The sequence below is a fragment of the Pinus tabuliformis genome, chromosome 8, assembly GCF_031772625.1.
Source record: "Pinus tabuliformis cultivar Carrire ecotype Pingquan chromosome 8, CPIR1, whole genome shotgun sequence".
Taxonomy (NCBI): Eukaryota; Viridiplantae; Streptophyta; class Pinopsida; order Pinales; family Pinaceae; genus Pinus; species Pinus tabuliformis.
In genome coordinates this window covers 573887279-573908783 of record NC_142294.1, presented here as the reverse complement: position 1 = coordinate 573908783, position 21505 = coordinate 573887279, and the positions used below count along the sequence as shown (strand labels likewise).

General features: G+C 38.3%; 1 long non-coding RNA gene across 2 annotated transcripts in view; it reads left to right on the top strand.

Annotated features, from left to right (window-relative positions):
- Positions 1-407: 407 nt before the first annotated feature.
- Positions 408-21505, top strand: part of LOC149236781 (uncharacterized) — a 47013-nt gene continuing 25915 nt past the window's right edge. Inside the window, exons 1-4 of one of the 2 annotated variants that reach the window (XR_016268442.1) lie at positions 408-523; positions 629-738; positions 844-1072; positions 1182-1266. This is a non-coding gene — a long non-coding RNA (uncharacterized LOC149236781). Of the gene's footprint in view, positions 524-628; positions 739-843; positions 1267-21505 lie in introns of both variants that reach the window. The other variant, XR_016268443.1, reaches the window with a different exon arrangement.

Genomic DNA, 21505 nt, shown 5'->3' with positions numbered 1-21505 from the left:
AGTTTAGAACAAGGAAGGTGAAGGAGGAAGGAGCTGTTCAATATTTTTGTCCTCTTTTGAGACAGAAGGTCGGTCCTGTTTTGGTTCAAGAGAATTTTTGAAATTTTAAAATATTTTTTCTAGATTTTTTGGTTTTATTTTTCGTTAGGTTCAATGCGCTGGAAAATTATCTCTAGCCATAGCAAAAGCTGATGAAGATTTCACAAGTCACAAGTCCAGTGGGGGCAGGGAAGGCGAAGGAGGAGGTACAGTGGGGCAGGGGAAGAAAGAGGAGGTACAGTGGGGCAGGGGAAGGCGAAGGATGAGGTATTTTCAGTTAAATTTAACTCCTATTTTGCTGCATAGTTATATTAGAAACATTTTTAAGAATTTAAGAATTTATATCATGTCCCTTGTAATGTAGGTAAAGAAAGGTGAAGGAGGAGGTATAGTGGGAGCAGGGGAAGGTCGAGGAGGAGATATGTAAGCTTAAATTTGTAGCATATTCTGCTACATTATTCTACTCCAAGAGGAGATATATAAGGTTAAATTTAACTCATATTCTGTTACATTATTCTACTCCAAGAGGAGATATATAAGGTTAAATTAAGTTTTTTTAAGAATTTATATCACGTGCCTTGTACTTTAGGTACAGAAAGGTGGATGTGAACGGTTGAATATCTCCGTGTGAGAGAGACAGAGACAGAGGGTGGAGTCTTCTTCATTTCAAATGCAATTTTCTCCTGACATGTGTAGAGTGTAAGATCTTATGTTTTTGCATAGGATAGACTTCTGCATATAATTTGTGTTAAATATTTTTTGTAATTTACAGTTATGGTTAATATCTCTTATCTCTCATTTCAGAAAATTTCTTTTAGGCCCTCAACTCCTTCCGCGTGGTAGGAGCAAAAGCTATTTGATCGGTGGATGTAGATCGAGTAAATCCGCTATCTTAGAGGACACATTCGGCATTAATAATTGATCAGGGAAACACACGAGTATCGGAGGGAACACATTAGTAAGGAAAGAACACCATCTATCGATCAACGGAAACACATTCCAACACATCAATCCTGAAAGCAACGAAGGAAGGGTAAGCTCTCAATTTCTCATGAGTGTTTTTTTTGTTTTTTCTTCGTTTTTTAAAAAATATTTCTCATTATATTTTATGGTTTTGTTTTTGTTGTGTTCAATGGGCCAAGAAATTAAGGCTAACCCAAACAATTCAACTAATGAAAGTTCCAAAGTTCCATGGGTGTAGTCGGTGCAGCAAAGTCTAGAGAGCAGGTATGTGTGGTTTAATTTATCAATTTTATGCAACATAATTATATGATATGTGTTTTTTGAAATTCGGAGGGGCTATTAAGGGTTTATGCTTTGTGGTCTTTGCAAAATGTACTTATTTCTACTTAAAAGTCTTTGGACTCTCTTTCTTTCTCTATATATATTCCATGAAGACAAGTGCATATTTGATATTTTAGAAAGAAATGGAATATAGATATATAGATTCCTTTCATCACTTTATGCTACTTTCTCAAATTTTACCACTCCAAGTAGGCTTTTGCCACTTTTGCTCTTTCCTCAAATTTTACCAAAACAACTAAACTTACACATCTTCTTCTAGGAAGTTTGAACTTACTTAAGAAAACTATTTCTTCATACAATAAATTCTTCCACCAGATTTGCAAACTAGTCAAAATCCTAGAATTTTTTTCTTCACACATAAATTCTTTCACCAGATTTGCAAATTAGTCAAAAGTGATTTTGACTAGTTTCATCATCGGTGCTTGCAATGACAGTTTTCTTTTGAGAGCTCAATACCCTATGAACATGCAGAAATGAGACTTGCAGATTTAAAGCTCACCTCTGTAATTCTTTCCATAATCAAGAGCAGTAATACGTTTTCTAGATTGTAATTCCTTTTTCCTATTTCACATTGTTCTTGGGTTCCCCAAAGTATGAAGGCTCTTTAAGACCTTTTGTATATGCAATTTTTAGCAGCAACCAAGAAAATGAAGTTCAATTCTATTTAACTAAAGAACAATCTGGACTGAATTCTTGTAGGATTTTACTCTTCCAAACTGCTCAGATAATGATGCTATAAAGCCCCTCAAGAATTACGAGCATAACTGAATCATTTGTGCTCAGCAAAAGGTACAAAGACCAAATATATATTGTTTCCTTGAAAAGAAAATAGAAGTTTGGGTTTTGTACCATTGTGTTAATCAAATTTTCACATTCATTCAATTAAAAACCTCAAAAGTATGGAAGTGGCAAAGAAAACACGATTTAGAGCATGACATAAGTGATTGGATGCAGAATGAATGGTTAAGGATATAAGTACAATAAGAGTTTCAACTCTGAACCAGAATCTCCAGGTTAAAATTGATGTTGAAAATTTGCTCCTCCAAACCAGATTGATATAATGAGAAATGCAGCCATCTGCATCCTCCAACTTTCTAGAGAATATATTCTGAAAGGATTGATTCTGTTTAATTCTATAGATAAAATCTAGATGACTCTAAAAAAATTAAGAGAACTCCCTTGCGATGCACCTAGATAAAAACATTAATGCTCTGGTATATATGATACAAAATGACACAGAACAAATTGCTAGTAAACTAAGATAGTTTTTGGAAAACTACCAACTGAAAAACTTAATATATATTCAACTTGTCAGTCAAGTAGAGGGGTCACTTGGTGGTTTAAAGTGAAGCAGGAGAAAGGTCACGTTCTATATGGGACTTTGCATCCGTCCCTCACAGAAAGTGCAAGGAAGGGAAAGGATGAGCCCATGAAAAACAAGATCAATTGGGGGGGAGTAAGCCTAATTAAGATAGAAATTTCAGTACACTAGAAGAACCAGGTGAAAAAAAAAACTCCATAGAAAAATAGGTAATGGCAGGCAAATAACCTAGTTCTCTGAATGGTGGGCAGCATTAGAGGCACCAATTTTAGCAGGTGTAAGGCCAATAAACTTCATTGTATGCCAATAATGTGTACTTGAATGCTTGTTCTTACATTGTCTAGTACCTACAAGAATGTTTCTCATTGTTCCTCCAACAGTCTAGTATCTTTGGCAAGCTTTGCAGAAATGCATAGGCATTCACGTTGTAATTATTCTGACAGTAGAACTTGGTGCCTGAACTATCACAAGAAGGAAAACGTAATAGCTTGTCAGTTTTTTTTGAGCATCCTGTCTTTATTCCCATTTTGCTCAACTTCTTCCTTATTTGTTTCATCTTTTGGCTTCTCCTCCATTGCTGCTATAGGAAGTTTTTTCTCTAGATCTTGCTTAGATGTCTTTTCACCTTCTACACTGCAATCGTTAGTAACAGAAGAATTTCTGCGCTCTTTGGACAGGCCCTCATCTTTTGACTGGGGTTGCTTACTTCTTTTGTTTATCAAATTATTTATCCCCATAGTGGATTAATCCAAAGGAATTGTATGCATGAATATAAAATAGGCCCCCACCAATCTTTTATATAAACAAGCACAAAATGGTTGCACCAACCTACTTTTAGTAGAAACAAGAGAGATGCTGTAATGTTGCAACACTGGGACAATTGCCTCTAGTTGCAACTTTTGTACATCAGTATTCCCAGAAAATTCTGCATTGTTGCAGTAAGTCACTTTTCAACACAATCATGCTATTCCTGTCTTTCAGCCAATGCCAATAAGGAATCCTGAAATTTGGTGTTGCCAGAAAGCACCTTTTTTGCCTCCTCTTTTACAGCTTCTGCTAGGTAGAATAAGGAATTTTGTGCTACAAATTTGAAAAATAATAGAAGGTTGAAGAAGTTGAACACTTTAATCAACCAACTCAACAAGCAAACTTTTCCCAGGCCTTTTATGCAATCTGCTTTGACTTCTACATTTTGGTTGCCAAGAGATTGATAAATTTTTTTTCCCAAGGAACAAAGTCTTTTTATTTTATTCTGTTTTTTATTTCTTTTAGTGTTTCCTATACAACAAGCTTTAATGCCTTGGTCCTTTCAATTACGTGGCCATGTCTAATTTCTAGATCAATAAAGTGGTCATTTGTAAATGAGAAATCAACCTTGTTTTCTGGTTTGCTATCACTCTGTATAATTTATTTTTCTTGAAGAGTTTAAAATTATGAAATCATTGTCTGTAATATTTTTGACACAATGCAAATTGTGTTCCTTTACTGAAATCAGAATACCATATGAAATGATGTATATATCTTCCCCTTAGTATGATGTTATTATATCAAACCAAAAGGTGACATTCACAAGAAAATGAGTGGTTATCCACGACCATGTGTGTTTTGACCACATGAAGAATGGCAATGAACATTAACTGGAAATGACGATGTCAGTTTCAATTGCATGGGGGAGATACTAATGGCCATACTCTATCCCCTCAATCAAGGTATCCGCTATAATGACTAATTACTCAGAATCAGCGTAAGTTAGGTTATAGGTTAACATCTCTTCTTCTATCTCTAGATCTCTATGTCTATTTGTGTGTGTGTCTAATGTTGTCATGAAAGAAGGGAAACAAATTGGAAACATACACCAATGCAAGGAGCCACAACATTAAGAAGTTACATTAATTATGCTTTTGGTCACTTATTTTTATTCAGGAAACAAAAGGATCAATGAAGTCAATTGTCAAAAGAATCCCAATATGTTGTTTTCTTCAAATAGAAATTATTGACACATTTCATAATCCCTCTTCAACAAGCCTAGCTAACAATGCACATCATGAAAACTGTTGAGACATTTTTTAAAGAATGGTCAAAGATTTGGGAAGAGTTTTTTTGAACAAGAAAACAACAATGGGATGTTTCTTCTATCAATAAAAAGTCGGTTGGTGGATTATACTGTCAATGAACATATGTGACTAGCATATTATAATATTCCTTAGGGTAAAATTGCCAGGGTTGGATATAGTACATGAAAAAAATTGTATTTTATTAGTATCATAGTACTATTTTCAATTCTTGCAAATAGAAATAATATTGATTTTAGTAAACAATGTAACCGATGATTTAAGTCCATCAACAGTTCATGAATATGCTATTAGTTCATGTAATGCTTACTAGGTTATAAACCCCCAGTGCTACTAAGATTCATATCCACAATAATTGTTGACGTCCTTGTTGCCCTAGTACTATTGGTCTGACCTTCATTCAACCCTAGTATTAGCTAGACTTTGCTAACTCTTGCTTCCTTTTCTTTGCCACAGTAGAATTAGTTAGGTTTGTTTGCTATGGATCATGCCACAGAGTTGCCTCACGAATGTCCCGCTGCCACAGTCTCGCCCTAGGCTCAAAAAGTTGCCAGTGACTTGCCCTAGAGAAGGTTGTGACTGCTTCAACCAACCCTCCAGGGATAACTGCTGTCACATTAGGGTATTAGCTCTTAAACAATCAGGGTTCAGGCCTTATGCTATCCAGTGTTAGTCGCCTAGACCTTAGAAAGGAGTCACTATCCAAATAGAACTTCAAGTGTTTACTCACTATTGCAGCTAGGTCACAATTGACTTCAAATCTCTGCATTGTCACAAAAGTGTGCTTGATTCACTGTCGATAGACTTCTGTTGCCTGATATTTGTGTGAACATACTTGTGCTTCCACAAAGAGATGTCTGTGGCCCAGAATAAGAGTCTTGCTCCCCTTAGTTGTCTTAGACAGACCTTGATGCTATCGAATAAGCTGTCTGTGTCTCAGATGAGGGCCTTGCTATGCTAGAATTGTCTTAGCCAAGCCTCAATGCCATAGAATGAGTGTCTGTTGATTAGATGAGGGCTTAGCTACCATATAATGGTCTTAGCCAGGCCCTAGAAGGGTTTTGTTGGCTCAGATGGAGGTTTTATGCTCTAATTTGTTGCTCCATAGAAGCCTTAGTCTGCCTTGGCACCTTAGATTTTAGCCACAAAAACCCCAGAATAGATGAAATATGCTACATAGTATCTTCTAAAGCCAAATATCCCACAAAAAATCTCCGCTTGCTTGCCAAAAATTAGATGAAAGATGCCTCAAAGGATTAGGCCAAACATAATAGAGAGAGAGAAGGGATTGGCTAGGGTGGGATCTTTCACCATCGAAATCAATCAAATAAAAAGGGGTCTTAAAACCCTCAGAGCCTCAGTTCACAAATCAGAAAGATTAATAATCCATGACGAGAAGAATGATTCTCATCTTATTTATAGATTTCCTCTGGGGTCTTCTTCCCTAATTTAATTTGAAGGGCTACAAGTTTCCCTCCACTTAGCCCCAATTTTGGCTTCTCCCACAAGTTTTCCTCTAATGACCCCAATTTACCCAATGTTACCCCAAAACATTGAATAATGGGTTTCCCACTTTATAATTGACTATAGCCTATGGGGTTGGATAGGCTACTTCGTCCTCCCTTGGGCAATTAATTAGAAGAGGACATTGCACATATTATGGGTGCACATACATTAAAACCACTTTAAGAATAGTTTAGAAGAAGTACAAGAGAAAATATTTGAGCATTTGAATATAAACCTTAAGGGATGACTATATGAAGAAAAAGGAAAGCACATATCAAATAGTCCTACTGGACATCATTTGGTTAGTAATGTGCACTACCTGTACAATTTCCTGGGATTGGATCTATACTTCACTGCTTTGATATTATGTTGCATGGCACTCGAGTCAGTGACGTAAGAGAAAATTGATATATTTGTAGGTAAACCTCCATGACATTTGTTGTAGTCCCGAGTAAAAAATAATGGAGGTTATCTTAGTTATCTCCATATACAACAGGAAAACTTCTCTCACAGAGCCCTAGAGTCCCCTCTGGAATTACTTACTATTGCAAAATTATCTTGCTCTCCTATTTTCTTGTGGAAGATTCCATTTTGTGTACAATATATGACTTGCTATATAATGTTTATAAAAACTTAGCCCCCATTTGAGTAGCCTAATGTGATCCCAACACTAGACTCACTTCAAAATTAATTAAAACCATTTTAGAATTAAAACAATAAAGAATAATAATTTAACTGTTTCATCCCCAACTAAATAGGGAATGAAATTTAAATTGCAATTTGAGTGAAATAGTTGTTCCAAATCTGAAAATGGCTTTGGTGCATCCATGGATGAGAGTATAAGTTACATGGAAATGGATTTATTTATATAAATTCGAGATTTGAATACATGGAAAGAGTGCACTTACACAAATGTATCATTAAAAAATGTCATGGACCATAAAAATAAAAAATTAAGATATTTGGATATATCTTTGCCAAATCGAGAATCCCCTGGCTTGACATTTTCAACAAGTTTGAAACAAAGGTTCTTGAGTGGGTCCTCTAATAGGTTTGGATCCAAGTCTATGTAAATGCAGATTCTGGATCCTCCATCAGCTGTGTTGATAACAATGACGACACAATAAGAGCATGGGTTTATATGAATTAAAGGTGGGGGTGATATTGCAATTACGCAAGAAATACAATGACCTAAACACAGTTGGCTTGAATTGTCTTCTTTGTGCCAACACTACATATATAATAAAATGTTTTTATATGAAATATGAATAAACAAGAAACTGGAAGAAAACATTCGTTATAACAAGTTACTTTCCAACTAGTTTGATTGTTATGAAATCTCCAAGCATGACTACACAAGAGTTGATGGCATAGAAAAATAGTACCAGAATATATGTTAAAAGTTCAAATCGTATAATGCTCCTAGAGTCACGTCCTAAATAAGGAGAATACCTGTGGCAGTCCCTATCACCGACACCTTTATGCCTATGATTATAGTTGTGATCATTTGATCTACTATGGTAATCATGGCTGCAACTAAAAGAATGTCTCTCAATCATCTCACGTGTATGAGGTCCTCTCTTATCATGAACATGATCATAGTCCCTGAATGAATCCCTTCCCCAATCATTCCTCATGGCTCTCTTTGAACTTTCAACAATTTTTGCACCCTCCCCACAAGAAGCATTTGGACTCATACTTCCATCACGTTTAAGGCCACGACTAGAGGAGGGCAATGATGAGCCAGAAATCGGTTAATGCCAGTGGTACTTGCCATGGGAGGTGTCATTAGACGACTTGGCATCCATTGTATCAGGCAATTATGATGCCAAGATTGTATCTATTTCCCAATAATTTCCTTGCTAAAATGCATAGAAAAACCCCATAAATCCTATCCTTTAATCAACAAAACCCTGTTTCCTAACTCGGTAGGAATTTTGTTACACAATTACAATTTGACTCTATCCATCTACATCTCTATCCATCTACATGCCCTCTTGTTGAGTTGATATACCATAACATGCCTCCACTTCAAAAGAATAAGCGAAGATGCCTAGAATTATATTTGCTTTTCAAATTTGTAATATTCCACAGAAATGCATTTGGCTTGCATATTTTTTCAAGCAATTGATGTGCACAATCCAAGCTACCATATATGGCATATTTGATTACAAATTTGGTTTGTATAAGAGACATTCATGTTCAACACAGGCTCATGTTTTGCATATCCCCAATCATTGCAGTGCGTACAAGTATATTTTATGTAGAAATATTGTCAAACATATCACTACGTAGTCATGGACTCCCTTGCCCTATGTCATAGCCTTTCAGAATGAACGCACCAATGTTAGAAATCGTCCATGAAAATGCATTTTGTTTATGTGTTATGTCGAATAGCTTGCAGAGTGCTATGTGGAATTTACTTTTGTGCTCTGTTGCCAGCCCATGTAGGCTCAATGTTGATACCTGCGCTCTGAGACCACTTGTGACATCCCCATCCTTCCCGTTGGGCGACGTTGCTCACACATGTATCGACATTACCAAGACATATCTCAAAAATAGTTGCATAGTTTAACTAGAACATTTCACCATGTGCATGGTGAAGCCATAATAACAAAAATCATATAACATAGCAAAAGACATGCCACAATAATTCTTAAAACGAGCACATAATGGGTTTCAAGCACTTATTTGTTAAATTTCCTGGCTGCTTGTTGACCTCAGACATTCCTCCCAACCGTAGACCGTCTTGGTCCAATTCTCTTAGTAATCGATCGCCCTCGCGCTGGGGCCATGACTTCACTTGGTGTCGACTTCTCGAGCCAGGAACACGCCTCATACCAAACATAATAGAGCCATGGTACCAAACTCGATAGCCTTCAACCCGCAGGCTCACATCCTCCATCAGCGCCACATCCAAGCATTGCATCCCTTCACTGCACTTGTAGTCCATCGCGCTGTGCCACCACCTCTAGGGTGTCTATGTTGGCCAACTAGGGTTGTCTAGATTCTCATGGCTCCAGGAGTTTCCTCTACCCTCACGGGTCTCCAGATACCCTCTAGACCCTCACATAGCGAAGATACAAAACCTAATAGCTTCCAACCAACAAACTCACATCCCCCAACTACCCTTATCTTGGCCGACCAGGGATGTCCAGAGCCCTATGGCTCCATGAGTTCTTGCTGCCCTCACGGGTCTCCAGGTACACTCTAGACTTACTCAGGGACACCTGTCCCTTCACTGATTCATGATCAATTGAATAGAGGAACCACTTTTTGTTAGTATGGTGTACCCTTACTTTTTATTATAGTAATATATTATAATATTATATGATTATATTATAATATTATGGTATTATATGATTATTATTACTTTTTGCAAGTATGGTGTACCCTTACTTTTTATTATAGTAATATATTATAATATTATATGATTATATTATAATATTATAGTATTATATGATTATAGTAATAATATGTCTGTTAGGCCCATTGGCCTTTTACCACATAGGATCTTTGGTTTGATCACACAGGCACTTTGGCCTTAAAACTCATAAGTACTCTAGCCCACTAGCTTGACACATTATACATACATAGGCATGTAGGTCTCAATGGAACTTGGTTCACCAGCCTAAGAATATAGGTTCTCTGACCCAATTACATGGACACATTGGCCTTAAAACATATCTGTACAAACAACGGTATGTAGAGCCCAATAGAACCCAACTCACGAGCCTAATTAACATATCACGACTCACCAGCCTAAGTTTTGTGTGTACAAGTACATTGCAATCTAGGGGGGTCAAGTCAGGGATATTACTACTCCAAGCTCCTAGCTAAGAATCCCAGCTACCCCATGCTATAGAGGCCTTGCCCTCCTCCAAGATGCACAACACTCCTCCTAAATAGGGTGTTTTCCAAGTAAGTAGACACTGCCATTAGGCCATGTTGAAGGGTGGCCCCAAGCTATTAAGAGAACTTCAACATCCTATGGAAGAATGCCAAAAAAACACCCAATATGGTCAAGAAAACATTGACCAATCTATCTCCAATTTGCAAATCCATTCTAATACCCCCAAACCATCCCGCTAGGGTGATGCGACTCTTACTAATATCTATATGGTCATAACATAATGAAAAGACATGTATAACATCACTGAAATAGTTAATAATGTGCATAAAAAGTCATAAAACATAAACAACAAAGTATATTCAATACCGATTTGATAAAGCCATTGACTAGCTACATACCTCAGATGTACGACCCAACCATAGACCGTGCTACTCTAACTCTCTTAGTAGTGGGCCATCCTCGCGCTAGGGCCATGACTCCACAATGCCAACAACTACTCAAGCTAGGTATATGTTCACAATATGAATGGGGCCAAGGTGTCAAACCACAACAACATCCAACCAACAAGCTTACATCCCCCCATCATCACACATTACCAAGGTAGTGCACCCCCTTCTCCGCGCTTGTAGCTAATGGGCTGTGCCAATACCCCCTAGTGTTTCCAGCTTGGTTGGCCAGGGATGTCTCAAATCTTTGTGGCTTTTAGGAGTTCTTGTTGCCTTGGGGGGTCTCCAAGTACCTTCCATTCCCATACAAGGACACTTGTCCCTACAGTCCTCCCTCTAGGGCTTAAGCCTTCCCCGAGGTAGCTCAAGGAGAACTGCACTCATACTCAGATCTGCCTAGGATCCTCGGGGTACAATAGCTAGCGATCCTCTGGTTCTCCCCATAACCAAGTCCACAATCATCCCTTGGCAGTCTTTGATGGAAAAGAAAGTTGTATGTTTCCTATTCCCCTCCCTTTACCTTTTATTTATAGTTATAGTTCAGGATTATACTATTTTAATATTATTCCTAAAATTAATTTTAGGAATATTATAACCAAATAATTATTTTGCTTAGGAACCATGTCTAGTTTCGCCACCTCACCTTTATCTTTTTGTGGAGTCCTACCCACCATACTCTTTTTATCCCATGGTTTGTAGTCGTGGTGTTATTTTATTAATTTAGCTTGTTATGTCTACTAAGCTTGCTAGCCTTTCAATGCACAGGTTCTCTGGTCTCACCACACATACACCCTAGCCTTAAAACACGTTTGTACACTGGCTCATCAATCTAACACATTTATATATGCAGGCATGCATGCCTCATAACATAGAAAACGTAAGCACATAGGCCCAACATAACCTGGCTCGCCAACCTCATAATAATGTGTACAAGTACATATAGGGGTCATCGTGGGGGTGTTACATTCCCCTCCCCCTTATTTTTGCACTGTCCTCAGTGCATGATATACCCATGTAAAATCAAATTCTTTAGCCTTGAACTTTGCTTTGTGTCAGGTACTCACTGCACGCCTTGTTTGTTAGCTGTTCCTATTTAGCCATCAGGAAAATAGATATGTTAGAGTCTTTACTATATAATATTTACCTTATTCTCAGGAGTTTTCGATTTCAAAATGTAATTGTTACTCGGAAATAAATTTACATTCAAAAACCAATACTTATGTGTATGGTTGTACAGTGCTTCACCAAGCTGCCTGTGGGAAGTATTGGGACTTTGATACATCCTCATGGTCCCAGCTGTAGGCATTCCTGAATTGCCTCTTGCTTGCAATGTCCACCCCCTTATATGGTTGTTTTGGACACTCCAGAACAGGCCTGAAGAACACTCTCACAGTGCTACTTATCTTATTGAATTTGGAATTTATATGAAGCAGTCAAGATCCATGTTCTCTGTTCCACCAAAGTTTGCCAAAGAAGAATCCCCTCTAAGTGTTAGGCAAATGACATTCCTCCGAATCTCATTATGCCCCTAAAATTATCAGCTTTGGCATGAAGACATCCATTGTCAAAACTTTTGCTACAATACCAAGCATCGCCATAGTAGTTATGCCCATGCCAAAATGCATTAGCTAGCATAATATTTACTGTAATTGTGTCCAAGAATAATACGTGAAAAATCAGAAGCAGCTAGTAATTTCCAGCTGATTTAAAAAAATCTTTTCTGTGACAAATATACCAACAAAATCTGAGGATGATTTTAGATAAGGCCAATCCTTTGGAATAGACCTAATGACAAGGGTAAGGGCAATGTTCTTGTCCGCTTGTTTGCAAGCTGACAGAATGCACCCTTCCACTTCTGTCCCTTCTTTAGCATCTTCTATAGTCTTCAAATCCAAAAGAACATGTGTCGTACAATGCTTGACACAAGAAAATCTCTAGTTTCAACTGACATAGCTTTGGAAAAGGACTCTGCAGTTTATCTACAGAGATAACACTTGAAATAATCTCAGAACTGTATTTCAAAGGTAGTACCGACCTCCTCTAGTTGCTACCACTCATCCTAATTCTCAGATGTCACTAAACTCTGGAGTCAAACTGCCCAGAATAAAGGTTCGACGCACTGATCCTAAGTGACATTTTGCTGTTTAGTCAAACTGCAGTTTAAATGCTTCTTCTGCTATAGGGAATGAAGGCAAGCACACAGATATTATAGCTGCTGTTCTTTCCTTTCCAAATTACACATCATATGCCAGACATACTTTTGTTCACCTCAATATATAATGATCTGGCAATCTGTTAATAAAAGCTAAGGATTTCATCATTTAATTGATTTCTTCCACGACCAAGCTCTTTTATTTTTGGTAGTTGAAATTTCAACAGCAACCCAGCAATCAGCATAAGCATTTCAAAACAATTTATATATTTGTTTATATGTGAATACTTGTAAGTGATGGGTAAAACACACAGGCTTGGAGACACTAAAATGTTGGTTGTAGGTGGTTTACACAGAACTCAAGCCAATGCAGTGTATAAGTGAAGAGGGCAAGAGCCAATTTGGCTGTTGATTCCACCAAAGACTCTGACAAATTGGAATTAAGTTGTAAAATGTGGTTTGTGCAACAAGAATTCACACTAATGAACAGAGGAATCATTGCACTTGGAATTTAGGGAATTTGAAAAAAAAACCTGTGGTATCAAAGCTTGGTTGCTCTCATACCACAAAATGACATCAATTTAATAAGAGCCTAACCTGCAGGCAAGGTGAAGAAGAGAAAACTTAACAGAAAATAAGCATAGAAACAACATTCTTCCTCCAAGAACTTATTTCGTCTCCTTGGCTATTGTCAAATTTAAAATAAATAGCACAGTAGTGAAATTTATAAGTTCGAAGATTGGAAATATTTTAGAGTCAAATTGTTGCCAAAGATTTCAATCTAATCTTTTTAAGCGTCAAGGCACATCAAAGTGCAGAACCTCTCAAATATGTAAACAGTAGTGACATCAAAATCCAACATTTATAGTCTTCCTTTCATATTTGCTTCTCTTTTTGATTAATCTCTGCTGCAAAATTTAGAATTGAACATATCAAATCAAGTCTCAAGAAAATTAGTACATTCTTCCCTGTCGAGGGTTGTCTTTCAACCAGTGTTGTGAAAATCGCGATAAAATCGTGATAAATTCAAATTATCGCAATTTTTTTGATACAACGATTTTATTGCGCTTTTTATGCGAAATTATCGCGGGTAATTTTTTTTGGCTGATTTTTATGAAATTATTGCGATAAATTCGAATTTATCGCGATAACAATTGAAATTATTGTGGGGGTCTCCGGCAGCGAGGTTTTATAATGTTTTTTTTTGGTTTTTTTATGAAATCATTTGCACAGTCAGGGCAGCGAGGTTTTATAAGGGATGCTAAATGTTCGAAATGCAATTTTTTTTTTAAAGAAACAAATAATTTTTGAGTGGGGCAGATTAATGATCAAGTCTAGGCCCTAGTATTGATATGCTATTCATGGTAATGTTAAATTCTTAAAGTAAAAGGATGATTTTCATCCTTTTACTTAAATTTTTAACATTACCATGAAATGACTCAGGATGTTTGAGAGTGGTTCCGGCCTCATTGGATTTCATATGGAGAAAGTAGAATTTTAGATTTCATTCAAAATACAGCAGACTTGTCAGCTTTTCAGGATTTCAGGATTGGGAGATTGTAATGTTTCCAGGTGACATCACCTGCCCGAGCTACCCCTGCCACTAGTAGAGGATGTGGTCTACCTCCTATAGCTCCTACTTCTAGTTCTTCAACTTCTAGAGCATAGCAGACTCCACTGCCAACTCCACCAGCATCAACATCTACATCTAGAGGGAAAGGGAAAGCTGTGGCATTTTCTCGCAAGAGGGGCAGAGGAAATCAATAGGATTAGACTTTAGTTATTTTCTTCATTTTATTGTATATGACATTATGACATGATGAGATACATTATTATATTTTTTGTTGATATTTTGAGGCTGAGTTGGGACTCAGGAGTCAGGACTTACTATTCAGGACATGATTCAATGTTATATGTGATTTTAGCACTAGAAATGATATTAAACATCTTATGTATTAGTTATTTTATCATATTTATGTGTCAATGTATTTATTTTATGTTTTAGATGGTTTAGATATTAAAAAAATTGAATATTTTTGTATCAAACGATTTTTTCCCGATTGTTTCCAATCATTTCCCGATAATTACGATTTTTTCCGATTTTTTCCTCGCACCGATATTATCCCGATAATGATTAATGCAACATTGCTTTCAACATTATAAAGATGGTCTTTGAGCCTTATAGGCTATAGGATATTGTCATTTTTGTGGCTTTATGGGCCCAAAGACTATTCTCAAGTTTTTTTTTTTTTTATCCTAGGTCTTTTGAGAAGTTCCTTACAGAGAAACTCAATCATCAATAAATAATTTCGTAAGTCATCCCTTGCTTTTGCTCCGAACTGTTATGACACTAGTTCTGATGCAGGAAAAGAAAGAAGAATGCATACTTAATGAATATGAAGTGAGTGTGATATTAGAGGTGATTAATGACTGTTTAATTGAGGGGAAACAAGGTAAGGCGGCAACTCCCTTTTAAGGGAAGCTGCTTCACATATGAGAAGAATTAGGGATTGGCCAGCATTAACAGGAAAAAAAATGTATGGCTGATTAGACATTAGAGATTCAAAGAAGGATGGCTTGGCCACAGTCAGCCCACCTAAGCAGATCTTGGACACCCTGACTTATGGTGTAACCAAACAATTCGCTAGTATAGATAAACCTCCAAATTCTTCATATTATTTCATTCTCTCTCCTGCTGTCTGCAGTTATTTGCATTTATTCATTAATATAGGATTCTCTACATCTAGAGTTATATTAACTTATTCTCCAAGTGTGGCCATTGCAAATCATATGTGAATTTTCGCTGGCTTTAGGCCTAATCCTACTAAGTATTTTCTATGAAAGGGAACCGCCGTCATTTTGGTACTGGGGCCTCCTATGTGGAAAATTTTGTGTGTTTTGTTTGGTGGCATACATGTTTCTATTATATAAAGTCACCTACTTTTGAAAGGCCTGGGAAACCACATAATACAAATTTCAAAAGGCTTTTTGGGCAACAACTCCCAAAATCAACAAAATTCACAAAAATTGGGTGTCTCAACAAAATTCACAAAAATTGGGTGTCTCAGCTTAGTTTCAGCAGTTGGAATTTGTTGTTCTTGGTGCCTATGCACAACTCCAAATTTTTTCTCTCTCACATACTCCAAAGTCCCAAATTCAAGTTTGTTAATTTTAGGTATGTTCTATGCTAGAGAAATTTATTTCAATTTTCACAATTAGCTCAATATCTTTTCTAGATTAGCAATCACATCATCATTAAAGTAAACTGCAAATAGAACATAAATATAAATTGTAGAAGACAAGCCAAGACAAGAGGACACAAGATGTGGCGCTAGCCAGGGACAAACCCCAATGTGGGGAAACCCTTGATCAATTCTTCTTATATGTTCTTTAATAGTTTAGCAGAGAGAGAGATAGTACGTTTACAACTGAAGTCAACACTTTGACTTATCTAGATAAGAGCATAGATCATCTCTAAGAAGATGATACATGAGATCAACTGATTCTCCAAGGTGACTCCTTCACCTACCGTTGTGTTGCATTTCGTCATCATGCTGCACCTCACCGTGCTGCACCATGCTGCACCCATCATCACTATGCTGCTATGTGCCATTGTTGCACCATGTTGCCATACTGGCCTATGTGCTGGTTGCGCCTTGCTTGCTTGTTGTCCCTAGCATGCTTGTTGCATGCTAGCTATCCCTTGCATGCTAGCTGTACCAATACATGCTTGCTGCACTAAGTATCATGCTGCTGTCCCAATATTAGTTTGTTGTCCCTTGCATGCTTGCTGTAACATTGCATGCTTGGTGTATTTGCTGCTAAGTACCATACAACTGTCCCAATGTTAAGTTAGTTGTCCCTTGCATGCTATTCTCCTTCGGAGACAGATGCTTTGGCTGAAACCCCAGATAAACACTCCGACAACTCCTTAGCTCCAATCTGCCTCACGAAAAACCCCAACGTCAGCCTCTAGGGACTGCGTCAGCCTTTTCTTCCCTCTGCGTCAGCTTTCCTAGTAGTTTCGGCAGTTCTCGATAGTTTTGACTATTCCCAGCAGTTCCGGCTTTTGCCCTCTGCGTCAGCTTTCTCGGCAGTTCTGGTCTCTGCCCTTTGCGCCAGCTTTCTCGGCTGTTTCGACAGTTCCCAACAGTTCCGGCTATTCCCGATAGTTTCGACCTTTGCCGTTTGCGTCAACTTTCCTGGCTGTTCTGGCAGTTCTCGATAGTTCCAACTTCTGCCCTCTGCGTCAGCTTTCTTGGCTATTCCGGGAGTTCTTGGCAGTTCCGGCTTCTGTCCTCTGCGTCAGCTTAACTAGCTGTTCTGGCAGTTCCCGGCAGTTCCGGCTTCTGCCCTCTGCATTAGCTTTCCTGACTGTTCTGGCAGTTCCCGGCAGTTCCGGGAGTTCCTGGCAGTTCTGGATTCTGCCCTCTAGATTAGGGTAGCGTTATCCCTTAGGATCTCTTCTCCTACTAAAACCCAAAGGCAAGTAGAGCGGAAGAGATCCCGAGTGTGTTGAAATGACTTGAAGGCCACCTCTATTTATACTAAAATGTTGAGCACAAGTGGGGTTTATTTGGTTGCTGTCCGACCTTGACGAATTGTCTCATAACACGAATAAATTCATATCTCCATGAATACTTATCGGAATCGGATGATCTTTAGATCAATCCTACACCTCTCGATGAGAGGGATCTAAGAAAAATATCAGCTTCCATTAATAAGATGACCCACATGGAGTTTGGCCCTAGTTTCCAATTTTAATACTCCCTCTCAACTAGGGAGAACTCCATCCGCTGATCCATATGTTTGATTGTACTATCTTTGCCATCAGTGCCTTGCATTGCTCTACTTTGCTCTGCTGAACCATGAAGAATAATTGATCGAGAATGTCTCATACCATTCTCTACTGACTCGAAGTCAGTTCCATATGAAGAGAGCGTGTCATATCACTCTTATTGACCCGAAGTCAGTTTTATTGATCCCAGATCAATTTTATTGATTCCAGATCAATTTTATTGATCCCAGATCAATGGAGGTCATCCTAGCATAGGGAGTACGATAGATACAACGATGCGTTCATCGATAGTACTACTATGGTTCGTAACCCCATTTCCCTGCTCATTGATCAGATGAGAGGTACTTCCCATGATTTCCAGAGTGCATGGGTAGGATGCCTCGACAGGAGAACTAATCATCCTGTCCACAGGAGAATGAATCATCCTGCCCCACAGTCGCCACGGGAGAACTAATCATCCTGTTTCACTGTTGCCACGGGAGAACTAATCATCCTGTTTCACAGTTGCCACGAGAGAACTAATCATCCTGTTCCATAGTTTCCACGAGAGAACTAATCATCCAGGCCCACAGGAGAACTAATCATCCTGTTCCATAGTTGCCATGGGGTATCATAGGGGAAGGTTGAACTTGTCATCCTGTACATAGCGCACCACTAGGGGAGGGTGAGTCGCCCTGTGGTCGTATGTTGCTCTAGTAAGTACCCCAACCCCCCAGAGCTCAATGCATGCAACATGTAGGACCCTTATAAGGAGGTCTCTCAACGATTCCAAATTGTTCGGGAAAGTCACAAATTTGACCTTTCCCCGGGGCTTCAACAAAATGTTTGCAACCTGTACATCAGTCTCAATGCGATGGAGCCTTCTCGCTCATCGACTTACCATATCCCAGATAAGGCAGTATCTGATGTCTATCTGTTGGAGCAATCATCGAATACGAGATTCCTCAACAATCGAATCCTCCCCTGGTTGTCACAGAGAATCATAGTGGTATTCATCATGTGTACAAACAGCTCACTGAAGAGCTTCCACAACCAGGCAGCTTCACAGGAGATTATACTCGTAGCTATGTATTCGGTCTCAGTGGTGCTTATAACAACCGACTTCCGCTTCTTGCTCATCCATGATATCGAAGTAGAATCCAAAGAGAACCAACACGTAGAAGTGCTCTAGTGATCCTCCACACTGCCTGCCCAGTCAACATTCGAATAATCATGCAGCTTCATATTTCCAGCAGTGTATCTCAATCTGTGAGAGATTGTGCCCCGAAGATATCTCAAAAGATTCTTGGCACCAATCTAGTGAGGTTCAACCAAATATGAGCTCACCATGCTAACTGGAAAACATGTCCAGATGAAAGTTCTCCAAGAACATCAATGCAAATGAGTTTATGAAACTCAGAGGCATTTCCCAAATCTGGTCGAGCATCATCACCAAATAACTTCTGAAAGTTAAGATCCTCAAGGTAGTCACAGGCTTGGAGTTTACCATTCCACATTCGGAATCCAACTCCCTCTTACTTCTGCAAGTGAGAGGGTTTGCACCTGTTTGAAATAGGTCGTCCTCAGAAGGTGTTGGTATGAGAGGTCTATCATCCACAACCTTTAAACAATGGTTTGGATCGGCTTCACTCTTAGTGAATCTCAACTTCATCTGACAGTTATCAATCCTCTCATACTACGCCCGGGGAGTTTTGCTTCAAGCCATAGAGGGCTTTCTTCCACCTACATACGTGAGATTCCTGATCATGAATCTCAAATCCCTTGGGTTGTTCCAAACCTATGGACCTGCTACATGAGGGGAATGGTTCCCTTGTAAGATTTTCCTTCGATACATATCAGACATGTACTTTCATGCTCTTTTTGAATTCAGGCATCCCTGTCACCATCTGACTCACAAACCTCCGGTGCTATGTGTTAATGGACATGGTCCCCAGTGGAATTCCTGCAACTTGATACAATCCTGAACTCAAAAACATCTTTGAAAATTCTATTTTCAAACATGTACCTTTCCATCGATGAGTGCCACCTTGTAACCTTTGACTTCCATTGCCGAAATGGACACCAGGTTCTTCTTGCGATCAGGTGCATAAAAGAGATTCTGTAAATGAATTGAGTTACCCTCATACAATTGAGGGGTAACATTCTCTACACCCTTTCCGGGATAGGTGGCATCGACTCCAAGTATAATCCTGCAAGTGTTTCCATCTCTACCAAATTAGAGAGTGCACTCTTCTATCCGATGAAGTGCCTTGAAGCACTACAATCAATAAGCCAGATTCCCAAAGAATCTGAAGGAGAGGGCCAATACAAGATAACGCTTCTTTATCTTATCAAAGACAACATTTGATTCTTCATACCTGGGGTTCCTTGCTTTCTTTGAAGAGTCGGCCATTTCCTTGATGACCTGCATTACTTGTCATTCCTTTCATCATTGAAGATGTCCCTGGAATGATTGTTATCTTCATCAAGAGACGCGTCTCTACCATTCAGACCAGTGTTGAAAATATCGGTATCGGCAAAATATCGGCGAGGGTCCAGAAAATATCTTATCGGCAATATCGGCGAAAATATCGGCAAATATCGACAAGCATAAAAAATAATTTTTTCAAATTTTTAAATATAGCCGATATTTTCAAAATATCGCGATATTTTGCCGATATTTTCCGATATTTGCCGATATTTTGAAAATATCGCGATATTTTCTCGGCGATATATCGTTTTGCCGAAAATATCGCGATATTTCTGAATATCGCCGATATATCGCCGATATTATCAACAGTGATTCAGACACTCCTTCGCATAATGGCCGAACTTATGGCAACCAAGGCATTTGCCTTTCCTTCCACCCTTAGATCCAGACTTCCCAATGAAGTGATCTTTAGGTAGGCCATTAGAAACTTCCGCTGTGCCATCCTGATAATATTCTTTGCTTCGACTTCACCCTTGGTGAATTTGAAGAGGGATGAGGAACCCATTGATCCTTTTGTCTTTTCCCAGCTGTCTTCGGTGATTGCTCTTTCACTCTTGCTTGGGCTTTGTCTTCACCTCAGCTCTGATACCATGTTAATTTTAGATATGTTCTATGCTAGAGCAATTTATTTCAATTTTCACAGTTAGCTCAATATCTTTTCTAGATTAGCAATCACATCATCATTAAAGTAAATTGCAGATAGAACATAAATATAAATCGCAAAAGACAAGCCAAGATGGTGGCTTGGGTGCAGGCGATATGGACAACCTCTCAAATATGGCTATAAATTCTTCGATTTCATGTTGAATCTCCCTTTCTTCTTCTGATAGCGTATCAGTCATCTAACAGTAAAACCAAGGTTGCATGAAACGGGGAAACAGGTACGAGTTTCCGAAACGGGAAGCGATACGAAACGCGACCTCCCCAAATTTTGGAAACAGGGAAACGCGAATATATATATATATATATAGGAATTTAAGAATATGTGCAATCATAAAGCATATATGATACATTCTAATTTATTACATTATGATAAAATTGTCAATTGTCAATGCATAGACTATAAGTATCTAAATTTACATCACATTTACTCATGAATAATCACATAATGAAAATAGAAATATCCAAAATCAGCCACGAGAAATTTCTAATTTTTTGTCTCGTGGTTGATTGGGAGTCTCCTCCTACATAGTCGAATGACCTTAGTGCTCTTGATTAAATACAAGTTTCATACCCTAGTACCCTACATTCTCTTGATTATTGGGAGTCTCCCTGCATAGAGGGCTTTGTTCTCTCGATTAAATACAAGTTCCATACCCTAGTACATGATAAAATCCAATGGAAACATTGAAATCCCCCAATCCTGAAATCCTGAAAAACAGATAAGTCTGCTGGATTTTGAGTAAGATCTAAAATTCTACTTTCTCCATATGAAATCCAATGACGGCGAAACCACTCTCAAACATCCTGAGTCATTTCATGGTAATGTTAAAAATTTAAGTAAAAGGATAAAAATGAAAAATAAAGGAGAATATCACTTTTA